The sequence below is a fragment of the Lygodium microphyllum genome, chromosome 5 (genome assembly GCF_053477565.2).
Source record: "Lygodium microphyllum isolate KBCC chromosome 5, Lygodium_microphyllum_v1.1.10, whole genome shotgun sequence".
Classification (NCBI taxonomy): Eukaryota; Viridiplantae; Streptophyta; class Polypodiopsida; order Schizaeales; family Lygodiaceae; genus Lygodium; species Lygodium microphyllum.
Genome location: NC_141139.1, coordinates 83451818 through 83466852, shown reverse-complemented (window position 1 = coordinate 83466852; position 15035 = coordinate 83451818).

Here is a 15035-nt window from a genome sequence, read left to right as displayed (position 1 = left end):
TTACCTCAGTCAGTTGTTACCTAGTGGACTAATTTGATCTTTGCATTGAGGTCAACACTTACCTCAGTCACATTTTTGTCAATGATGTACACATCCTGCTTGGCTATGATGTACACTTGAGCTACTTAGCTATTTTTCATTTAAGCATAGCTTTGGGTTTATGTAGTTGAGCTTACTTCAATGAGACTGTGAGACTTGGTTGAGTTATGTCTATGCTCTCTAGATGATCTTTGACTATAGTTGTTACCTAGTGGACTAATTTGATCTTTGCATTGAGATCAACACTTACCTCAGTCATATTTTCGTCAATGATGTACACATCTTGCTTGGCTATGTATTAAGCTTCTTTACACTTGCTTAGTCAATTGTGTATCTCATGGTTCTCTTCCATTATCTTTAACACCTACTATATAGATCATAGTTATGCCTATTGGATGTATCTCCCTCTGACACATTGAGTTTGTGCTAGTTGCATGCTTAGTGACTTACATACCCCACTTGCTATAAGATATACCTAGAAACTGCAAATTGTATTCTATTAATTGATTTCCTACACCTAGCTCTGGTTTCACTACTATAATCATTTTCAACATGATGTAATTACATGTCTATGCATCATTTATAAGGGTAAATGCTTTGACTTGACTATCACTCTTTGGCAATTAGTGGATAGCCCTACTCTTTGTAGTTTTTCATCTATAGTAGTATGTTTGTCTTAATTTTTGCTTCTATTTATTACATTATGACTAGTGGATCAAATGATATTTTTATCTTCAAAATTGACAAACTAGATGGCACTATTTATAGCTATTTGAAGGCATAGATATGGCACGCCTTGGTGTAGAAATTGTAGATTAAGCCATTGAGACATAAGGTTGTAAAGACCAAATGCTTTGATGCAAAGAATTAGCTGAATTATATGAATTATGTAGATATACAATCATTTTTTCACTCTCTTATTAGGTTTTCTATCATGTTGTCTCTAAAGGGTACACCACCTAGGAGCCATGGGACAACATTCACAATGTCTATGATAAGAAAACCCTTACCTCTTATATGAATTAGTTGAAAAAACTCATGGACCTTCATGTAAAAGGAGAGGACTACCATGTTCATCCAGTTAAATGAGTTTCATTCCATTTTCATCCATTTTCTTTGTAGGGAATTGACTTTCAGGATAATCTTCCTCCCTTGTTCCTACTGGTTACATTACCTAAGTCATGGGACACATTTCATACTGTTATGTTTGCAAATATGCCCATTGATTGGCTAAAATTGCAAGATGATATAGAGAGTGCACTATTGAATGAACTGGCTAATAGAAATAATGTTGATGCTTATCATAGTTCTCATTCTTTGATAGTCAAAGGTAATAATGGTAAGAGCAATAATGACCACTGTGGAAGAGACTCTTAGTAGTCTCATTCTCAATCACATAGATAATCTCGCAATAAGTCCCATAGTAGTAAGTCCACTTTGACTTGTCATTATTGTGGGAAAAAAGGTCATACTCAGCCACAATGCCATCAAATGTGTGATGGCAATCATAAGAAAAAGGGAAAGGGCAAAGTGCAAGAAAAGAATGATGATCCCAACATTGTTCCTAGCAACTCCATCAAGATTGAAGAGATAAATATCATGCATGATGATTCTAATGATGACTATATACTTAAAGTTTATTCTCTTAATGTTTAACAAAGCTAACTAATGCCTTGTCCACATATGATCAGTGTTTCACAGTTGAATGATAGCTCATCCACCTATGTTGAGTATTGGTTGATTGATTTAGAGACTTCATTTCATGTTACCCTTCATCAAGAGTGATTCCATCCCTATCCTAGCATAATAGGATGTATCAGATTGGATAATGACTTAGCATTGGAAATTGTTGGGAGTGGACATATCTAGCTATAGTTTGCTTCAAGTAGTATGTTTACTTCATATGATGTATGCCATGTTCCGGCTTTGACTAAAAGTCTACTATTTGTTGGATAGTTGGGTAATATAGATTATGTTATATCCTTTGGGAATTCCTCATGAAAGATTACTTGTGGGAATCTTGTCCTAGCATGAATCATTACAACATTGTGACCTTGGGTACATGTTCTTAAAGGAAATGAAAATGCTTACACATTTGTAGTATCTTCCACTCATTGATTGGTCATTCTCTTTATGGCTAGCAAGCACATAGTTTGCATAAGAAATTTGCCATTATATGCATGGGTAAGACTCTCATTCTTATTCATTCTAATCTCTATGGATCTATGCCTTACAAGTCATTAGGTAGCATGAAGTATTTTGTTACTTTCATTGATGATTACTCACATAAGGTCTAAGCATACCCCATAAGGTAAAAGTTAAAAGTATTGGATACATTTTAGAATTGGCATGCTTTTGTTTGAGAGCTAGTTTGGATACAAACTAAAATGCTTGAAATTTGACATTGGGGGGGTGAGTATGTATCTAAATTCTTTGAGAAGTTTTGTGATGAGAGGGGCATTTAGCACTAGTTAATTGCTTGGATCACCCCACTACAAAATTGTAAAGCTTAGCATATCAATAGGATGATTCAAGAGCATGTCTATAGTATGCTTAGCTGGATAGATTTACTATAGCACTTTAGGACTAATCTAGTTACTATTGTTGTACATTTGATTAATCAATCACCATGCATTGCTCTTTAATATCAAGTTACCGAGAAGGTATGGTCCAGAAAAACTCCATCATATGCTCATTTGCATGTCTTTGGTTATGGGGACTTCTACTATGTTCCCAAGTACAAGCACAATAAGTTCTATGAAGTCTTTGAAATGTATCTTTCTTGGTTATGGGGATGCATGTGAGATGGGCTATCACCTATGGAATCCATAGGCTTGAAAGATCATCGAGAGCCATGATATTGTTTTCCATGAGGAAAAAATGTACATGAATTTTGAGTAAGTCATTGAGGAATGCAAGGTGATATCTCATGAGAAGCCTCATGTTACTATACAGCTAGCTAGATATCCTACAATAGCAGAGCTAATGCTCCAATGGCCTAGGACCATGATATTAGATAGGATGTACATGCCCCACAACCTATTTAGGGATGGCCTACTAGAGATAGATGTTAGCCTAATGCATGTGACTCTCTTACCTATGATGAGGCCATATCTAGAGATGATATTGAGAGTGGATTTGACCCAAAAAATGCAAGAAAATGAGTAAAATCTATCAATTTTAGATAGAACTTGAAGCTCATTAGAAGCAAAGGATGCAGATCTAGCAATTTGAAGTGGTCATGGAAGACATGATTTTAAATCACTTGTGAAGATGGATCTTGTAGTGGCCTTGGATTTTTACTACTTTTTCTAGGTATTGGAATGATGTGGAACAAATTTCAAATAGTGCGAGACTTCGAGATGGATAGATAGAAATTATCCCACTTCAAATTAGATGTCGAACACGAGAATAGCCAAAGGTCAGGCAACAGGATTGTCAAAGAGACCAAAAGTATAGTGTAAAAATGTTTTGGAAAGAAGGGTGTAACCCTTAGGGCCCCCAGCCCCCCAAAAATTGATGTGATAGGGGGAGGGGCATTTCCTTTTGATGCATTAAAAAAAATAGATGGTGGCCTGTCAACAGCATGATTGATAGAGAGAGAGAGAGAAAGAGAGAGAGAGAGAGAGAGAGAGAGAGAGACTATGGGGCTGAAGAAGAATCATATAATATGAAAGTACTTGCCTCCTTCTCGATTTTATCACGCCATTTCACAAGCTGCAACTCTAAAAATGGCAGCGTGATCGCGAAGATCAAAATTAGGTATTTCTCTCTCCTCCCTCTCTCTCCTCTTGAAGATCGTTCATGTAGGTATAAATTGGAGAAGATTGGGATGAAGATTGGCTGTCTCTCTTGAACCAGATTGATATGAGATCATGTAGATGCTAAAGAGTGATGACTAGTGTTGTTTGGAGACTAATGGTGGGGCCAATGGCTACCCAAAAAATTATTTGTTGAGACCCAAAACTTGAAAAATGACAATAAGCCTCTTTTGAATAGAAATTTAGATTCTTTTTTATATTTCATGATGCAAATCTTGTTTATATATGAAGAAATTTTGTTATAAGCTTGATTGAAATGTGCTAGAGGCCTATATATCATAAAATGTTGAACCCGTATCCATTCACGAGTTATTCATTTTTCAAAACTCAAAACACGTATTTTAAGTGGAAAAATGATGTTTTTCTTGGTTTTAGGTGATCGATTCATGTTCATATGGGATAAAACTAAATGTGAGGATGAAGTAGAGTGTGAACTACTTTCTTAACTTTTTTTTAAAAAAACATATAGTATCTTATAAGATATAAAGAAAATAAATAAAAATACTCAAAAATGTAGTTTTTGGGTAAAGAAATTAGAAAAAAGTAGTTCTATGTTGAAAAAACTATGAAAATTTAGAGACATGTTTGTGCGATCAGTATAACAAAGGTAAAGCATGAGGATTGGACTTGGTTTTCTCCCTATTTATATGTTTTAGTACATGTTTATAATTTTCTACATAAAGAAACATAAATAGAATACCATTTTAACTTACCCATCGAATGCAAAATCTTAACTAGTAGGGGCAAGGCAATGTCATTTGAATACTGATTTTATGCATGTTCTAGCATATAGGACTCATTAGATTTAAGTCTAAAAAGGGGAGATACATGGGTTATCCTAATACTACCTTAGTAACAACCTCAGGGGAGTTACTATATGTATATCCTCTACATCACGTGCATTCAAGGTCTATTTATAAATATCCTTATCTGTGAATTTTTCTTGAATAAAACATAATCCTTTTCTATTCAATCTGTAAATAACCCCTTTATATTACACCCTTCTGTATGTAAATATGTATATATATATAAATGGTATTTTAAAAATACATTATTTTGAACCCATGTGATGTACACATATATTCATGAGTAACTTACTTGAGGCAATAATGAAGCAAATGCTAGAGTGAAATCATGAAAGGACTGTCTATGCACATACACATTATTTGATTTATAAGTTTACTTGTTTAAGCACATGTGTCATTCACCTTACATTGTCATTTTCATATGTGGTATCAAGGGAATTATCTCTTGGATACATAGCATTTGATTTCAAAGGAGTGACCCACGTTGATTGTGAGGTTCTCTAAACTATAGGTCTAGTGTTATTGTTTCCTTTGGAGACTGATGTATTACAGATTAAATTATCTCCTAGAATTTTTTATCAAAAGAGAGGACTATGTTACGTATGTGCTTTATGTTAAAATGGCACATCCTGAGGCTGATCGCGAGGGTATAGGAGAGCTGTAGTAGGGCCACAACAATAATATGGGGGTGCTCTCTTTGTTTGTGCTATGAGGTGCTAGTCGCCGATATGTTTGGGTACTCCAATTACTTAGAGTCGAGAAGGGTATCACACTAGACCACAATCTAAAGCTAGTATCTACAAACATGTTCTTCCAATAATTAGTTTATAATGTCTAAACACTCTTGGACACGAGGCAATGGGGTTGTTTAGTGAGTATAGGAGGCCTAGCTAGAGCACTAGAGACAATATTGAGCCCATTTTTGGTCCTAACACGTGGTAGATTTGTCACGAGTTGCTAATAAGTGGTAGTTTTGGAATCTTGATTAATTAGAAAGTAGTTAGTCCGTTTATGCCAAAGAATATCGAGATAGACCCATTATTATTTGAAAAACACTATCAAGCTGAGATTCAAAAACAAGAAAGAGTCAAATATTAGACAGTAAGTTGAAATCCTTGGAGGTATTTCCCTCAACATAGCATTCTGATACCCCTATGAGGGAGAGTTCTTAGTGGCGCTAGTGCCATAAATAGTTCATTAAGAGGAGGAGGAAGCTCTAGTGCTCCCCTTGTCCCAATAAGTCATTCCACTTCAAGTGGAGTTTGGATCATACCATAACAAACTCGTATAGAAAAACCAATCATCATTATGGCACAACCTAATACAATTTCTACAGCAATGCTAGATTTGCTAGCTTTAAGGTTCCCTCGACTCATCTTTAATGGGTTAGCAAAGGAGGATGTGAAGCTTCACATTAGTCAATTCCAAAAGCTCATGTTTGATTGCTAAATTTAGAATGAGGAACATCTAATGATGCTCACCCTAAAAGGAAGGGCTGCAATATGATATTAGAGTTTAGAAGTTGGTATCATAACCACAATCAATTTATTCTTTGTAGCCTTTCAAAAGGATTTTTCCTCTAAGATTGGTGGACAATATTGGCTATGCGTTCTAAATGTTTCACCTCAAGAGTCCCATGAACATGCACAAACATATGCCAAGAAGATAAAAGAGGTCTTTTGTAAATTGCAAGCCTCTATCCCTAACCCACTTGTTGGCCAACTACAATATGTCTTTCATGGATTGGAATTCAGTATCCAAGGGTAGTTGAGTAGTGTCCCTCTTGTGGATATAGATACTACTATAACCCGAGTAGAGGAAGAAGAGTCCTGCTTACAAGAAGCCTATGCATTGAGGAAAAATCTAAATTTGAGCCTTAGTTTTGGAAATAATTTGGGATTATTTAGTGGAGAAAAGTGTGATCGATACTCTTGTGACCAACCTGAATGGTAGAGGAAGCATGATGCAAAAAGTGCATTTGTTGCCAAATCCTCCAAATGTTGGTAAGCTAGTATTGAGCCAAAGAGCTGCTTTTGTATACCAAGGGTTAGCATAGGTAGCAACCCCTTTGCAAGTTGTGTAACCTAGTGAAAGGGTAGCTCTTGAAGCCACTGGTTATGAGTCCTCTACATCAAACATTACAAAAGAAGTAAAAGCTATGAGGAGACATTATATGGATATGATCATTGAGCAATACCACTAGATCTCTGTAGATGTTAATTTCTTAAAAAATGAGAAAAACCTGATGGGTACTAAGAATCCTAATGATGGGGACCTATCGAAATTAAACTGTAAGTGATGTGATGGGCATCATTTTCCTCGTAATTATCCTAATCTCAAATGTGTTATGTGTGAGAAGTCTAGTCACTTGGCCACCACCTTTTATGGTTAGCTCTCTCCAACGGCAAGGAAGTTAGCAACCTAGCTCGTGAACCATGATGCGAATAATGAGAATACTAAAGGAGAGGACCCTAAGCAAATTTTCCAAAGGGGTGAAGCCACACTCAAGGAAATGCCCAATGGGGTAGGCTTGGTTAAAACTTTGGCAATCAGTAGGATTTTATTTCCTAACAATGTTAAGGTAGTAACTAGGGGTAAGAAACTAAAATTCACCCAGGTTGATCCTCTTAGAAATGATGGTGTTTTAGAGGAGCTTGTGGTCAAAAGAATATGTAAATCAAAAGGAAATGAGAGTACTAAGATTATCAAGAAGCCAAAAGAGTGATTAGTATGGAAAGAGAAAAGAGTAGTGGCAAACTTCTATGAGTTTGACCTAGCAAACATGCTATGTAAAGTAAAACTAGATATGAATCTACTACAACTAATGCAACTGTCACTAAATGTTCATAAGGAGTTCAAGAAAATCCTATGAACGGGTTATGTTGTAGAGCCTATTGGTGTCCACCATCGAGTAGGTAGTGAATGCTAGGATCATGTTGAGAAGCACTACCCTAGGGTGTAGGCATATGTCAATGGAATCTTGATAGACAGTACAATGGTAGATCTTGGCTCGTCCATAAACATTATGAGTATGGGTTTATTGGAGAGACTAGGTCTACCAATCCAAAAGGATGTCACAATAGTTTTAAAAATGACTGATAATATTCTAAGGCAACTGGAAGAAATGGTAATAGAAGTACATGTGACGGTTGCTAATATTAAGTGTGTACTTGATTTAGATGTTATCTTATTTGCTGAGAGGCCAAGCTATTAGTTGTTGCTTGGATATCTCTGGATATTACATTTTAATTGTTTGGTTGATATCCCAATTGGTCGATTGATTTTTGGGCATGGGTTAAAAAGAATATTTCTGGATGCATACCATGAGTGTCCGTTAGATGAAAGAATATACCTCCCACTATAGAATGGGAGGCACTCAAGGGAACTTCAGTCATTGGAATGTCAAGTTTTGGTGATTCTGAAGAGCGTTCTACTACTGAGAAGGTTTACCAAGTATTGGTGATTCTGAAGAGCAGTCTACTACTGAGAAGGTTTAAATGAGCCAATAGAGGCAAAGGAAAGGATTTGTGGTGCTGATGTGATAGATCTGAATCTTGGGACTCCCAATGATCCCTACTTGATTAAATTTGGCACTATATTATCTGTTGATGAGCATGTAGATTATGTAGCACTTCTACAGAAGTTTAGGGATATATTTGCATGGGAACTAAATGGGATTTTCCCTCTGTTGTCATGCATATAATCCCATTGAAAGAAGGTATTAAGATAGTGAGACAAAAGATTAGATGTATGCCTTTTGAGCTGAGAGAGCCTCTTTTTGAGGAGTTGATGTGTTTAAGGAAGGCTGGTTTAATATTTTCCATTGAACATATAGAATGGTTCTCATTGGTGGTAATAAGAAAGTAAAAGAACAATCAAATATGTTAATGTGTTGATTTTAAGGAATTAAACATGCAAATGGAGAAGGATTATTATCCTCTGCCCTTTATTAATCAGATTTTAGGTCCATTGGCAAGGTGAGTGATATATTCTTTCATGGATTGTTTTACGGGTTATAAAACTAGATGGCCATAGATGAAGAGAATAAGTTAAAGACAACGTTCATTACAATTTTTGTACTTTTTCATACCTTATAATGGCTTTTGGATTATGTAATGCTCTTGGGACTTAGCAAAGAATGGCTGATAAGACATTTATAATCCTCTGAAGAGTTCAAGGTTTGTATAGATGATTTGGGGGTACCTACCATGATCCATCATAGAAAGTCGATTGTTCTACATGCATGCTTTGAGTGATACTATGAGTATTGCATAGCATTGAATCCTCAAAAGTGTGTATTCGGGGTGCCTTATGGTTTATTCTTGGGTCATGTTGTGAGTGTGGTTGGTTAAGCCACCGATTCTGAAAAGGTGGTTGTTATTGCGGCCCTAAGCCCACCCACTTACCCTAGATAAGTTCACAGTTTTGTTTCATTCATAGGATAACATTGTTAATTCATTAATGCATTGGCCGAAAAATTGTTATCCTTCATGAATCTTTTAATTTACAGCCAAGTTTTTGAATGGACAGAAGCATGCAAAGTGGCATTTGAGGATGTTAAAATGAAATGATCTAAATTACTAATTTTGAAAGCTCCAAAAAGAGATGAGATTTTCTATATATTCAGGACTGCGACAAGACGTAGTATTAGTTGTTGCCTATTCCAAATTTGGGAGGCATAGCTTTATCACCCTATTACATTTACAAGCCGGAAGTAGGAAATTTCATAGATTTGTTATAGCTATTTGTTTGCTTGGCTATGGTGTTCTCACCACTAAGAACTTCAAACACTATATTCTTTATCAAGAGGTGATATTCTTCACCAAGGCAGAGGGATTGCGCTTATTACTGAACAAGCTTCAATCCCCTAATTTCCTAGCCAAATGGTTTTTTTCCTTGCAGGAGTTCAACTATGAGATTAGGAGCAAGCCACTATATCTGCAGGGTATTGTAGAGTGTTTAGTAGATTTTGGTAAGCCTAAGGAAGAGTGGGTTAAGATTAGTGATTGTGAGGATTTATGCAAAATTGATGAAGCCTATATTTTGTCTTTGTATGTGTCTATTATGCATTTTATAAGCAACCTAGTGGAAACTCTTTCTACATCTGAGAAGAGGAAGATTGAGCAGCAAGAACTTTGCTTTTCAATAATAGGGGTTTGTCTTATATTAGAAAGGTTGGATGAGATTTATTGTCATTGTGTGGTGCCTAATGAGATACCCTTTATTCTAGAGGAATACCATGATTTAGCATAAGGATGCCATTTTGTAGGATGACTCACCGCTAAAAAGCATTACATGCTGGCTATTGATAGCTAATGGTTTTTCAAGATGCTTTTGCATTATCAAGCATTGTGATGTTTGCCAGAGACAATGCTAGGGAAAATCATAAGCAGTTGCTTAATCCTATTCTTGTAACTTTTCCCTTTGAGAAGGGGGCCATTGATTTTGTTGGACCCATGCATCCTTCATCTACTATGCAAAATCATTATATCATTGTGGCAACAGACTACTTTACAAAATGGTCTAAATCTTGAGCTATGATAAAGGAAAATGCTAAGGAAATAACTAGTTTTATTATGGAACAAATTGTCTATCATTTCGGTCTACCAAAAGAATTGGTGTTCAATTATGGGACACAATTTTTGAATAAGGTCATAGAAGCATTGACTAAAGCTTTGAGAATTAAATATAATAAAAAAACCCTATATAATCCCCAAGCAAATGGATAAGTAGAAAGTACCAACAAGTAGCTTGTAGGGATTTTATCAAAAACTATATCTGAGGGTAAGCATGACTAGGACAAGAAACTTCATGTGGCTATTTGGGCTTATAGCACTACATTTAAGAGAGCAATAGGCTACATCCCATTTAATTTGGTATATGGGAAAGAGTGTGTCTTGCCCTTGGGAATTGAGTTACCCACTGTGAGGTTTTTGTTGAGCTATTCTTTGGGCAAAGAGAAAGCATTACAAGAAAGATTGACCTCCCTAGCACATCTTGATGAGATCCAATTGCAAGCTTTGTTACATCACGAGGTAGGAAAGAAGAGGATGAAGGTGCTTCATGACCTTTCTATGTTGTCGCTCTTGCAAGAAAACCACCAAGACACATGGATCACTTATTTCATCAAGTGTTTCAAGTCAAGATCTATGGTTACCTCTCACATAGCCATGCACACTCTCCCACACATAAATGTAGTGATCTTACCTTTAAATTTGATTAAGTGTCTCCTCCTACAAAATAACTGGCAACTCTACGATTCAAGATGCACTCTCAAACAAGCTCCATCTCCTCACTCTGACCTTCGACCTTCATAGCCATGTGTGCAAGAAAGGAGAAGAGAAGAAGATGAAGATGAAGAGAGGAGAAAAAGAGCTTCTGCATGGTCCCTCACTCTCTCACACACACTCTTCCTCTCTCACACTCCTTCTCTCCCTCTCTCATGCACAATAAGGAAGTAAGAGCAAGAAGCAAGAAGAGAACAAGTTTGGCCACACGCAAAAATAATCTTCTTCATTCATTTCTTGAATTTTATACATGCCCTATCTCCTCCTTGGATGGTCATCCCCTTCTTGGTCTGGCCTTTGTACATTCATCTACTATGTTTTCTCCTCCTTCCTATTAGCGTTGATTTTAGCTTGCACCTCTCATTCTTTACAACTTGCACAAGAAAGAGCTTGGAGCTCTTTTACTAAATGAATTACAATGCACCTATCACTCTTCTTGTTAAAATATTTAGCTGTTCTTATTCTTGTGCACTTCCTTCTATATTTTAGAAATTTCTCTATGCTCCATGTCTTCATATTTTTTTGATTGTACTTTTGTCCTCCATCTTCTTCTTGCGTTGGGACTATCTTTCATTGCCAATTTTTCAGATTGTTTGGTCTTGTTCTTCTAAGGGTTAACATTATCCCCCTTCTAGTTGAGTGCAAGTCCCATGGCATTGGATGGTATGGGCTAAAAATGTTAGGGATCGGTGTGGAATGCTTTATAGTGCCTTTGAAAAGATATGTCATGTTGAGGATACTCTATGAAGTGGGTTTTGAAGGTTGCCAATTTTGGAGATAAATGGTTGGTTGAAGAGGGCCTCCATAGTTGTTGTCTTGCCATACCACCATACAACGTACCTAAAAACAAGAAGAGTGCACTTCTGAGGGGGTCATGTCTATCTTACTATGTGGTGTATTGTGCAAGTGATGGTGGAATTGGGAGATAGATTTAGGCAAGCCTAAGGTGTTGTCCCACACTTGAGGACCTAGTTTGTATAAAGGAGGGTGATATGAGTGACTTAGGGAGACAAAACTATCAAAATGTCCTGCCCTTGATGTGCCCTAGGTTGTAAAGTGAGGGAGGGCTAGGGTGGTCCCTAGATGTAGTGATTTTGATAGTCATAGAGTACAAATGAATGGATTTCATATTTGTGTTCCTTTTCTTTTCCACTTATCTTCTTTTATTTTATTTTCTTTCTCTCTCTCTTTTTTCCTTTTCTTTTTTTCTCTCTTTTTTTTGAATTACAAAAGGAGCTCATTAAGTGGCATCCTATTCATGAGTAGACCAAGCTGAATGGACGCTTAAGGTATTTTCTCAGAAAGGCCCTACTTTGCATATCATCCTTTAAGTTACCTCTTACATTTAGATGAAAAAAATGGGTGGTTGCACCCAGCAAATCTACTATCACTCATATCCTCTATTAGACTCATACAAAATGTTGGCAAGAGGGTGGTTCTCATCATGAGGTAGACCATTGCACAACTATCTATTCTTGCATCGGTATCAAAAGAGAGGGGTAATAACCACTCTTCCTCTATAATATGTTTTTTTTTTAGTAGTATTCGCAAAAGGCAAAGATAGTTACATGTGGTAATAAAATTGCGATCTAGGTATGAGGAGAAGTCTCTAAGGAAATATGCTATTAATGGATAGAGGTCCCTTTTAGTGAAGATGAGGCATTCTTCAAGAGATGAGACCTTCATATTGTAGATCATAGGGAAGTCATATCTACCATACACATGCCGATTGAAATCAAATTCAATCCTCCATGGATAGGGCATGTAGGTAGGATCATCCCTCTCATGTGGTAGGGTGATACAATAAGCCATCTAGGCCTCTAAGTTAGAGTCCCAAATTTTTTTTCGCCACTTAGGTTAATCCTCATACCCTTCCACTTTCTGGGCACCTCCATTACCTTGTCTTCCCAATAATCCATAGGTTCTTGTTGCTACCTTGTTCAATGTTTGAATAAAGGTGAAGGTGAATTCAAAAGGGTGGCTATGATTTTTTCATTACTCTCATATTGTAAGTTCCTAGCTCGATTTACAAGGTCATACTCCTCTCCTTGAGGGATGGCCACATGTGAAACTTGCAATGGCCTAGCTTGGAGCTTCCTGTGTGCTAGTTCTATGTGCTCTCTTCCCCCTTATGCCTCATCTCCGCCATTCTTTCAGGTGGTATGGCTTTCTCTCCTTACTCTTCCACTTGTTTTTTTGGTTTGCAGAGGGAGGCTTGCTTCTTGCAATTATTTTTCCTCCACTTGCTCCTACTCAAAGTTACACTCTTCTTCATGGATTGGCTCTATTGGCTCTTGTGGGAGAGGTTACACTCACTACTTTGGCTCCCCAAATCCTAGCAAGCAAACTTCTTGGGTGGTTAATCTAGCTTAGATCAAATGGGCATGTTGCTTCTCCACTCCTAGGCTAGTGCTAGGTTTGGATGCCTTGGCATGGAGGCCATGTTGAAGTGCTCTCCTTGCTAGTCATAACTTCCGTTTTACTACCTCTAGGGTATCTTCTTGTCTTAACTATGTTACATTCAGTAGTGTGCTTTAAAATTTTCTTTGTTGCTCCAGCATTCCCATCTCAACAACTGCGGCTTTGCTCTCTATCAAGAGGCATTACAGGTCGGTAAGCTAAGTCTTTAATTCTATCCTCATTCTTGGTTGCTCGTTCCTTTGCTTTCTCTTTCATCTACTCTAGCCCTTGATTCTGGTACTAGGCTAGAGTGGCAATTACATGTTTTTACTCTCACCATAATACATGTATTTGTTCTTATTCTTGGTTTTAGCACTCTACTTGCTCTTTAGGATTGCCTATTCATGGAGAGATGCTTGACATTCGTTATGCAACTCTACCAACTTCTTAATGCAGTCTTCCTCCTTTTGTGTTTTTGTCACACGTAGCTCTTTCCTTGCCTCCTCTCTTTCTTCTTCAACTCCTCATTTTCCAACTCTAGGCATCTATTTTCCTTGGAGTTGAAGGCATATATATTCTCTAGAGCCATATAGTTGTCCCTTTCCTCTTCATATAAGTCTTTGAGGCTTTCTTTGCCTTGCCTTGGTTTTAGGAACTCTTTTAATACAACCATTTCCTTGTTTATGATGATCATCACCCTCGTTTTTTCTACATTGTAGGTTATGAAGGCATTCTTTTCTTCTTTCAACTCTACAACAAGCGTGGCCTTTTTCTCTTTAGTCATCTCATTGAGTTTTCTTTCAAGTTTTTTAACCAACTCATCGTATTCTTCTATGTTGTGCATGGCTAAGGGAACTAAAGTAGTTGACACTTCCAAGTAGGCTACCTTTGGTTCTTGGTATGATTGGGTATCGGCTACTCTATTGGCCTTTTAGTTCTTGCAAGATGAAATTCTTTGCTTGATGCAAGAAAGTTCTTGCACTTTGCCCACTAAATACTACACCCAAGCCATGATAACCCCTTTGGTGGTTCTTTGCATTAGTGTGATTGTTAGGGTGAACACGACAAGTGGGATTGCATGTAGAGGGGCCTTTCCCTTGCCTTTCATCCCACTAGCCTTTGTCCTGCCTCTTCTCTCGCAACACTTGTGCCTAGCACATCCTCCAATGTGGGCTCATCATTATTAATTTCTAAGATCAAGAGGGTTGCTTCGTTGATCTCCTATTATCCAACACTATATGTTCCTCCTCTTGTTGCCTCAATCTTTCTTTCTCTTCATCTTATTTCTTCCTATGCTCCTCTTTAAGCCTCCTAGATTCTTCTTTCACCCTCTGCAATTCTCTTTTTTCTTCTGAGGTGGACCAGGTTCTCTGGATGGGGATTTTCATTATGATCTTCCTTCTTCCTCCTTAGCTTGACAGCTTTGAGCCTTGCTACTCGTCATCTTGATGATTGCCCTCTCACTCGAGGTTCCTTGCTGTGGAGTAGATCCCTCATCCTCTTTCTCATTCGCAACTTGTTCTACTTTGTCTTACTAATCCCTATTGAAATTTTCATCCCCCTACTCTTCTGTTAAGAATGAAATAGGGGCCTCAATAGAGTGGGGGTGCGATACTCCTCTTGGATCGGTGATGGTTTCTGTGTTTCCTCTACTATTTCTTATCTTTCTGCCTTTCCTTGGG